This window comes from Triticum aestivum, chromosome 2A, assembly GCF_018294505.1.
Source record: "Triticum aestivum cultivar Chinese Spring chromosome 2A, IWGSC CS RefSeq v2.1, whole genome shotgun sequence".
NCBI classification, from domain to species: domain Eukaryota; kingdom Viridiplantae; phylum Streptophyta; class Magnoliopsida; order Poales; family Poaceae; genus Triticum; species Triticum aestivum.
Window position 1 is genome coordinate 766,703,518 of NC_057797.1, and position 9,766 is coordinate 766,713,283.

Sequence of the window (9,766 nt, forward strand, 5' to 3'; positions counted from 1 at the left end):
ATTTTTTTCTTCTATTGATTTTCTTCTGTCGCATGGACAAAATGTAGCACAGTGAAGGGAAGGAATGTTGCTACACCTACAGAATCAATCAACGCGAGATTTGTTACGGGATGAGGTGGCAATCCAGTGTTGGTTGGGTTCAAATCCCACGGAGTTAGGTTGGGCAGACTGGATTGAAATCAAGGGAGTGGGTTAATTCGTAAGCTTCTTCCGTGGCTTGGAGCCCATAAGTTTAGAACGCCGATAAGTGTCATATCGTGTGGGCGTTAGAAAGGCTGTCCACACATTTTATGTGGTGTATAAAAGGAACAGCCCACACACTCACGTGTGGGCAAAAAAAATAATGCCCACACACCTCTTTTTTCCTCTCCCGATCCCTCTCCCACGCGTGCGTGTGGGCGAAATAGATAACGCCCACACGCCCCATATGTCAGGCCTCGTACCTCATGGTCCCGCATGCCCGCGTAACAGTCACCGCACGTCTCGCAGTTGCCATGGTCCAGATTCTCGTCCATGTTCGTTTAACTGCAGTTGCCATATCGCTGAACTTCGGTTGCCATGTCGGACAACTACAGTTGCCATGGTTGCTCAACTGCAGTTGCCATGATTTCAAAACTTTAGGAGTTGCCACCCACTAAACACTAGGCAGTTGCCATGTAGCACTACAAGAAGGCATGGCAAAAAAACATGTTCGGGTAAAAGAGAGAGTTGCCATGTGCTCACAAGCACGCTAGGGCAGTTGCCATGTAAAAAAAAGAGTTGCCATCTGCTTACGTGTACGCTACGGCAGTTGCCATGTACCATGCAAAAGAGTTGCCATCTGCTTACATATAAAAAAAGAGAGTTGCCATCTGCTTACGTGTACGCTACGACAGTTGCCATGTACCATGCAAAAACACATGGCAACTCAAATAAAAATAGTTGCCATCTGCTTACAAGCAAAGCTAGGGCAGTTGCCATATACCTGCAGAAACACATGGCAACTGCCAACTTTGGGTGTGGGCTAGGAGACGGGCGTGTGGGCGAAGTGGTAAACGCCCACACACCAGGCCCCTCTGCGTGCGTGGAATTGCTAAACGCCTACACACCAGCCCCCCGTGTGGTGAAAAAAGGACGTGTGGGCGACCGAATGAATGCCCACGCACCAGCTTAGTTCTACGTGGCACACAAAAACTGTTAGAACGCGCCAAGATCCGTGTAGAATTGGTTGGACGAAGATTCATGCGTGTGGGCGAGTTGCCAGACGCCCACACGTATAGGCGTTAACATTTTCGTAAGTTTAGCATTTTCGGAGATGCTCCGCGATGCATGCACTGCTCCACCACATTCTATCTTCTGCCGTGATTTTTGATCACACCTGCAAGCGTCGGGCCCATAATCTCCCATAATCTGTCTGCCGTCCTGATTTCAACGGGGTGGGGATCCGGTCTATCCTTCAATCTCTCTCCTGATTCCTAGTTAAAAAAGGAATTCTCATTCAGAAATTGTGGTCAGCCAGAAAATCAAGAAAGCTTGGAACCATCCAATTTGCACATTGAGGAATCAAGGAAGAGAGTGAAATCAAGAAACTCGATAGAGTGGAGCCGTCATCGCGATGCAAACTTACCGTGGTAGGGTGACAAAAGCGTCCGGCATCCTGACGAATAAGAATTAGATCTACATACACCATATCTAAATATAATGGAAACCCAAAAGAAAGGGAGTTGGAACTCCATTGGATGAATATTTAAAGAAGATGCGTCACAGAGGAAACAAAGACTAAACTAAGCGCTTTTGTTTGAACAAACAAAATTCTTGTTTGGTACTCCCTCTGTAAACTAATATAAGAGCGTTTAGATCACTACTTTAATATTCTAAACACTCTTATATTAGTTTACGGAGGGAGTACTTTTCTTTTTCTTTTGTTTTCCTTTTTCTAATACACATTGTATGTTTTTTGTATACACGAGTAACATTTTCTTCATACATATTGAACATTTTTCTAACACATGAAGAATAATTTTAAAAATAATTGTTTGTAAAAAAATTCAAATGAAAGTTAACCATTCTTAAATACACATTGATCATTTTTTACTTAATTTCATACCACTTTTCCCATTTTTTTCGAAATGTTACAAGCATTTTTTTTAAATGTCACATACAGTCTTTTAGTTCTTACAAAATTCATAAATAAACTTGCATGGACATGTTTTTACATTGTATTTTTTAATTTCATGAACAATTTTTGAAACACGCGGAATTTTTAAATTTCCTTTTATTTTTTTTCCTGTTTCCATATTGCTAATGCTACACTCTAGTACACATCGATTGACCTAGCCAGGTCTATGTATAAAAATTGAAATGCTGTACGCACTCCTCTTTGATAGCATTTCCCCGTATCATCTCGAACTCATGCATCCATTTACAAAATCATAAATTAAAAAATAGATAAAAATATGCATATAAATATCCATATTATCCATGCAACGCCAATATATATTATCATATAACCTACCCATATTATCCACTAGATGATGCCCCACACGTTGTTACGGAAAGATTCTGCAATATTTCAATGATATTTTGGTTATATGGAAAATGAATATTTGAAATAATAGTTGTCAAAAGTATATAAGAATTAAATGTAAATAGCATAATAGAATGGAATTTTACATGCATGCATGTTTGCATGTTGAAGTGGATTTTTAATATGCATAGTTGCATGTTCAGGTGGGCCTTTTCCTATGCATGTTGAATGATGAGGTGGCATGCTTGCATGTTAAGACTAGCCACAATGAAGAGTAACATACACTAGTAACATACACATATCCCTAGACTATGTTACTACCTTCATACTGGGTAATAACATAGGTGTAGTGTCATGCAAAGCTTCATTTATTAGGTTATAGACTCATATAGCATTGGGACATGTGATGTTACAGTAACTAGCTAAGTTACTAGAACTACCTCTCTCTTCATTAACTCATTGCCACATAGACAAATTTGCTGAGTTGGACTTGAAGTTACTGCTGAAGTTACTCCCATTGTGGCTAGTCTAAGGGAAATATGTTAGTGGAGTCTAGCTATTTAGATATAGAAGATATCATCCATTGATATATCAAATTTCCATATTATCATCCATCATCGCATATATCAAAGTTGCATATAAAAATTTACTAATAAATAATGAAAAAAAAGGAACGGGCGGTGACGACCTGGCTGACTTCTGTGGTGTTGTGCGGGGATGCCGATGATGAGGTGGTGGGGAGGCCGGTGGCAGATGAGGTGCCGGCTTTGCCGGCAACACGACGACGAATCTGGGGGCCCATGGCAGCCATGGGTGTGGAGGAGGTCGTTGGTTTAAAAGAAAAGGAAGATGAAGCAGGGCACGAAAGTATGTCAAGTTTAGTTTCTCGTGTATTCGGCAAAGGTTGCCCCACCATCACGGAGCCGTCAGACGCTGACGTGTACACATGGCATGTTGTTTACTGAGGGCCGCTTCATTGGCTCTCAGCAATGACTAGCCACTATGGAGTCCAACAGTACTCAACGGGTGAAGATTTATCGAGAGCCCGTTAAACGAAACATGACAAAGGACGTTGCACTCGGCAAACACGGTTTTCCCACGAGAGGAATGAGGGGCAAGATACCCTCGTTATGCTGATGCATTAGTATGCTTAATGGCGCAAAGGGCTTTGTTGTCGGTCCGCGTGCAAAATGCAAATGACCGGAAAAGTGACCAAATGATTGTGACGAACCTGAGAACATGAGAATTCCGGATAGACAAAACTGTGGCATCACTAGAGGTTTCAAGTTCATGGGACGTTCACAACGAACTCACACATGCACGGCGACGACAGCCGCTTCACGAGGTAGTTGCTGGACCACGCGAGCCTGGTCGTGAAGAAGAACAACACGTTGTTGACCGAGCTGCTCAACGAGGATGAGAGGGATAGTTATGACTGGGAGAAGCATGTGATGTGGAGGAGAATCCTAAAAGTATACACCATTAATTAGTGTTGAACCACTAGAACATGTACACCCTATTGCAACGCACGGGCAATTACTTGATGAGGTGCACTTCGGTACAACCCCCTCCCCCCTTCCCAAAACGTATAAGGGGTAAGGCGGTCATTTCACACGCTGTATTAAAATACCCGTCTGCCATACACGCGCCCGCGTCACCGTACGGCCCTGTCGCGTACGCCCGCCCGTCCGTGCCCACGCCCGGTGTACGCCCGCCCGCATGCCCGCCCGCCGCTGCGTACGCCCGTGTGGTTCGGGTGAAAAAAAAACCCGATCGGGGGAACCCTATCTTCCCGTCGCCTCAGCCGCTGCCGCCGCCGCCATCTCCGGCAATACCTGGCCGACGGGAAAATAAAGACGCCGACAGCACCTAGTAATACCGACGCGTTGTGCGTGACTGGACACCAACAACCGCCTCTGGAGAAAATAAAGACGCCGCCGCTGTCGTCAGCTCGGCGTGTTGTTCGCCCTCGAGCCTCTGGAGAATCTCAATGCTATTGTAATGTTTGATGAAGGCAGCGAGGTACGCGAGCCGCTGACATAGTAATTTAAAAACGGATTTTAGTTGCGAGGATGTTACGTGATGTTTGAATGGATCTTTGATTATATATAAATGTGTATAGATGTAGGCGGAAATCGGATATGATGGTGATGATGGCGGTAGCGAGGACGGATCATTGTCATTGGATGAAGACGAACATGACGGGGAAAGTTATATGAGTTTGGATGACTCTTACAGTGGCAATATAAGTGGTTTGCATGTTGTCAAGCATATTAAATACAAGCATCTACGATGCCACTCACATGTACTTGTTTAACTTTGCACAGGTAGGAGGGGATGATGACAATGAGGATATGGATGTAGATGATTCATATGCTGAAAGCGGTAGCCATGTAAGTTTAAAATTATGCAGGTTAGTTTAAAGTGACATGACAAACGCATCAAATCTTACATATCATATTTAAAATTTGCGCAAATGGAAGTGAAAGGATACTATGAGTGGAATTTCTTTGATGATGCCAATGATGAAAACGATATCGATGCATCTTATAATGACAGCTCGAGCAAAGTAAGTAGTGCAAAGTGAATACATATGATAATCCTTGTACAACTACTTACTGACATATAAGATTGTTTGTATTTTTTCCAGGGGGAGGTTGGTGGCCCGTGCGAAAACGATAATGACGCCAATGGTGATGAGTGCAATTTTGACACTGGGTACGGTGAGGCAGAGAGTGAGCAGGGACCGGCAGAGTCATAGAAGGATCAGGATATCCATGAGCACGACAACGAGAGCAACCCCAAGGATGCGGCAAGGAAGAAAGTGGTGCAACGCCTAGTGTACTTCGTCAGCTACCTGTTACAGGGGCTAGATCGACGTACTCTGGTGTGCAAAAGTTGATCTTTGGTCTCACCATGGCCTCAAGGAAACTGCGCCACTACTTCCAGGCCCATGAGATCACGGTTGTCACTCACTTCCTGTTGCAGAGGATACTCCGGAACCCTGAGGCTACTGGCAGAATAGTGGAGTGGGCTTTGGAGTTATCTAGTTTTGGTTTGAGGTTTGAGAGCACATCAACTATTCAGAGCAGGGCATTGGCAGAGTTTATTGTAGAATGGACGCCAAACCCCTGATGAGGAAGTGACACAGAGAGTTATCCCCGGCAGGGAATCGCCCCAAGAGTGGACTATGTATTTTGATGGTGATTTTTTCCTACAAGGTGCAGGAGCTGGCGTGCTTCTTGTCGCCTCCTCCGGGGAGCACTTGAAGTACATCGTCCAAATGCATTTTTTTCCGGGAAGAAGCAACCAACAATACAACTGAGTATGAAGGGCTCCTTGCCGGGCTCAGGATTGCAGCTGAATTGGGAATTAAGAAGCTGATCATTCGAGAAGATTCACAACTTGTGGTGAGACAAGTCAACAAGGATTGCCAAAGTGCATTGATGGAGGCATACGCCGAGGAAGTAAGGAGATTGGAGGAGCACTTTGAAGGATTGCAAACAGAACACGTACCCCGTGTGGAAAACAGCATAGCTGATCATCTGTCAAAGTGTACTATGCAGAAGCTTCTTGTGGAACCAGGGACTTTTATTCTCCATCTAACTCAACCCTCCGTACCCGGAGCAACAAAGACCCGGAAAAGTAGAAAGTTGGACTCCGGCAAGCCTCTCCCGGTAGAGCCGTCCGCTCCTAGCAGAGACCCTGTGGAAATAACTCCTCACAGCCTGCCGGACCACACCCTCCAACCGGGCCCAAGGACCCCGCGAACGAGGCATGTGCTCCCGCAGCAGAGGAGGTGCCGCTAGTCCTCGTTGTCGAGCCCCAGGCTCCAACTTGGGAAAGGCACATTGTCCACTTCCTGCAGACCGGAGAGCTTCCCGGCGACCAAGATGAAGCTGAAAAAGTAGCCTGGAGGGCCAGCATGTATCAGTTCATCGATGAAACTCTATACAGAAGGAGGCTCAACGGTGTGAAATTGAAGTGCATCTGCCGGGAAGAAGGAAAGGAACTGCTGGCTGAGATACACAAAGACATGTGTGACTCCCACATTGGATCAAGGGCATTACTTGAGAAAAGCATTCCGGCAAGGATTCTATTGGCCCATAGCCCTCCAAGATGCGGTCGAGCTAGTCACCAAATGTGAAGCCTCTCAGTTCCATTCCAAGAAAAACCCACCTGCCTGCCCAAGCTCTTCAAACAATCCCTCTATCATGGCCATTTTCTATCTGGGGGCTCGATATCCTCGGCCCCTTCCCCCGAGCAATCGGAGGCTTTGAATTCTTGTTCGTTGCTATCGACAAGTTTACAAAGTGGCCGGAAGTGAATGCCGTGAGAAAGGTGACTGCTCAGTCAACTATCAAGTTCTCAAAAGAACTGGTGTGTCGTTTTGGAGTTACGGCAAGGATCATTACCGACAACGGCACCCTGTTCACGAGCTGCGCTTTCATGCAATATGTTCATGCCCTCGGATGCAAGATCTTATTTGCCTCTGTGGCACTCCCCCGGAGCAATGGACAAGCTGAGAGGGCGAACGCTGAAGTGTTGCGCGGACTCAAGACGAGAACCTATGATACGCTGCAGAAGCACCGCATGCGGTGGATTGAGGATCTACCGGTAGTTCTCTGGTCCCTCAGAACGATACCAAACCGAGCTATCGGCCAGACTCCCTTCTCCCTGGTCAATGGGGCAGAAGCAGTTATCCCCACGGAACTCATTTACGGGTCGCCTCGAGTGCTTGCCTATGATGAAGTAGCGCAAGATCAGCACCGGTGTGATGACGTTGTGCTACTCGAGGAGAACCGTCTCCGGGATGCTACGCGTGCTGCACGCTATTAGCAAGACCTGCATCGCTACCATAGCCGCAGGGTTCACGCCCGGTGTTTTGAGGAAGGTGACCTTGTCGTTAGGCGCGTTCAGTCCGCCAAGGGTACAAACAAGTTGTCACTGAAGTGGGAAGGCCCTTACCGGGTAGTACGAGTCACTAGACCTAGTGCAGTCCGTCTGGAGACCAGAGATGGCATTCAGTTGCAAAACTCATGGAATATTGAGCATCTCCGCAAGTTATACCACTAGTAGAAAAGCGTCAAACGTGAAGCACATTAGTGCCGGTTTGAATTTGCGCCGGCACTAATTGTACCATTAGTGCCGGTTCGAACGGCTATGCATTAATGACGATTCGTGTTGAACCTTTAGTACCGGTTCGTGCCACGAACCGGTACTAAAGGGGTGATGGCAGGCTGGCGTCAGGCCGGGGCCCCACGATCACCTTTAGTACCGGTTTGTGCCACGAAATGGTACTAAAGGGGTCTGACATATAGTACCGGTTTGTGACACAAACCGGCACTATAGGGCAATTTTCAAACTCTACCCCTCCCCCCGTGTGTCGCCATTCCAATTCTGAAAAAATCAAAAGAAAATGATAAAAACTTCAAAAAATAAAATCCTTCGAGAGGTAGTTTTATTACTACATCTACTAGTTAGGAAAATTTGAAAACTTAAATTTGGACATGTTTTGCAAAAAGTGTAGAGAAAATGTAAAACGGCTATAACTTTTGCAAACGATGTCGGGAAAAAACGTATAATATATCAAAAAATTCAGCACGAAAATCCGCATCCGATGGAGACCGTCTACGGCCTGTTTGGAATTTTTTAGAATCCTCAAATTCTAAAAGGAAAAAAGATATGGTCAAATTTCAGTTTTTTAAAAAAAAATTGGTTAAATCTGGTAAACTACTTATTCAAGAAGTATTAATGTTACTACATAATTATTCAAAAATATTTGTGTTACTAAATAATTATTTCAATTTTTTGAATTTTGGTCAAATCTGGTCAAACTGTGGTCAAACTATGGTCAAACTTATTCAAGAAATATTAGCGTTACTAAATAATTACTGTTTTTTTAGAATAATAGTTTCAAACTCAAACGGTGAAATGTGTGACTTCATGCTCAAGCTAAACTCCTGATGGTTAATAGGATTAACATCTTACTATTGTCAGGAAAACAACAAGTGCAGACTTGGAAACGAAGGAGAATAGAACCCGAAAGTTAAGCGTGCTCGGGCTGGAGTAGTGAGAGGGATGGGTGACTGGTCGGGAAGTTAGATGATTTGGAATGAGTGATCCACACTTGAGCAGTTAAGAGAGGTGATTAGAGACTAATTCATCAAATAATTCAGAAAAATTTAAAATTAAAAAAATCAAATTTTTTTCCAAATTTAAAAAAAAAATTCAAAAAAACCTTTAGTACCGGTTGGATTGAGCTCACGCCACGTGGCGGCACTTTAGCGCCGGTTCGTGCCAAACCGGTACTAAAGGGGGGGGGCCCTTTAGTGCCCACACCTTAGTGCCGGTTCCATAACCAGCACTAAAGGCCCTTACAAACCGGTTTTAAAGCTCTGTTTTCTACTAGTGTACCAATAAGGCGCGGTTGTCGGGCCCTGCCCAGCAGCCACCCTTTTGTACAGGCCTTGCCTCAGCTACATGTAACCTCTTGTACAAAGCCAGGGCGATGACCCTGTGCAAGAGAAAATAAAGAAGTGATGTGGTGGCCCCGACCAAGATTGCATGCATGCATGAGCATTCCAAGATAACTACATAAGCATTTCATGAGTATTTGCATATCCATATAGATAGGATCGCATCTTGCATTCATTCTCATCTGCCGTGAAATTGGCTTTGACAAGGAGTTGAGAAGATTGCCCAGCACTGTGACCCCCGACAAGACAAATAGATAAGTTCTACCTCCTGTCCGTTAGTGTTCTGTAAGCTATAACTTGTGCATAAAAAAACCTCGCCACTCTTTGAGGCTTAGGTGCTCCCATCCCTGACTCGAACGTTGCTTTCGTCAGGATGGTCGCAGTGGACTTTGGTAAAAAGGAGTTGGCGGGGGGCTGGTCCCTTTGTCTGTCACCCGGTAGATGTAGCTTTCCGGCAGATAAAAAGGGTGCCCGTGGGATAGCCTACCGGGGAAAACTCATTTATTTACATTAAAGGTTTATCTAACCTCTGCATGGACATACACATGCACGGGTTCCCGGCAAGGTTCATATTTTTCATTAATATGCAGATACAAGTACAAGCATTACATAACACAAACAAGGACGTGGGAGACAACATTATTCGAATTAAAATTTGCCTAGTGCCCACAGGTTTAATATTGAAAAAAGATAAGTGCCCCGTGATGCCCTTTCTTGTCCCTCTCCTCCTATGCACGACAGTCGAAGGCGAGGAGGGCGAAAGGAGCGCCTGGGCAGGTGC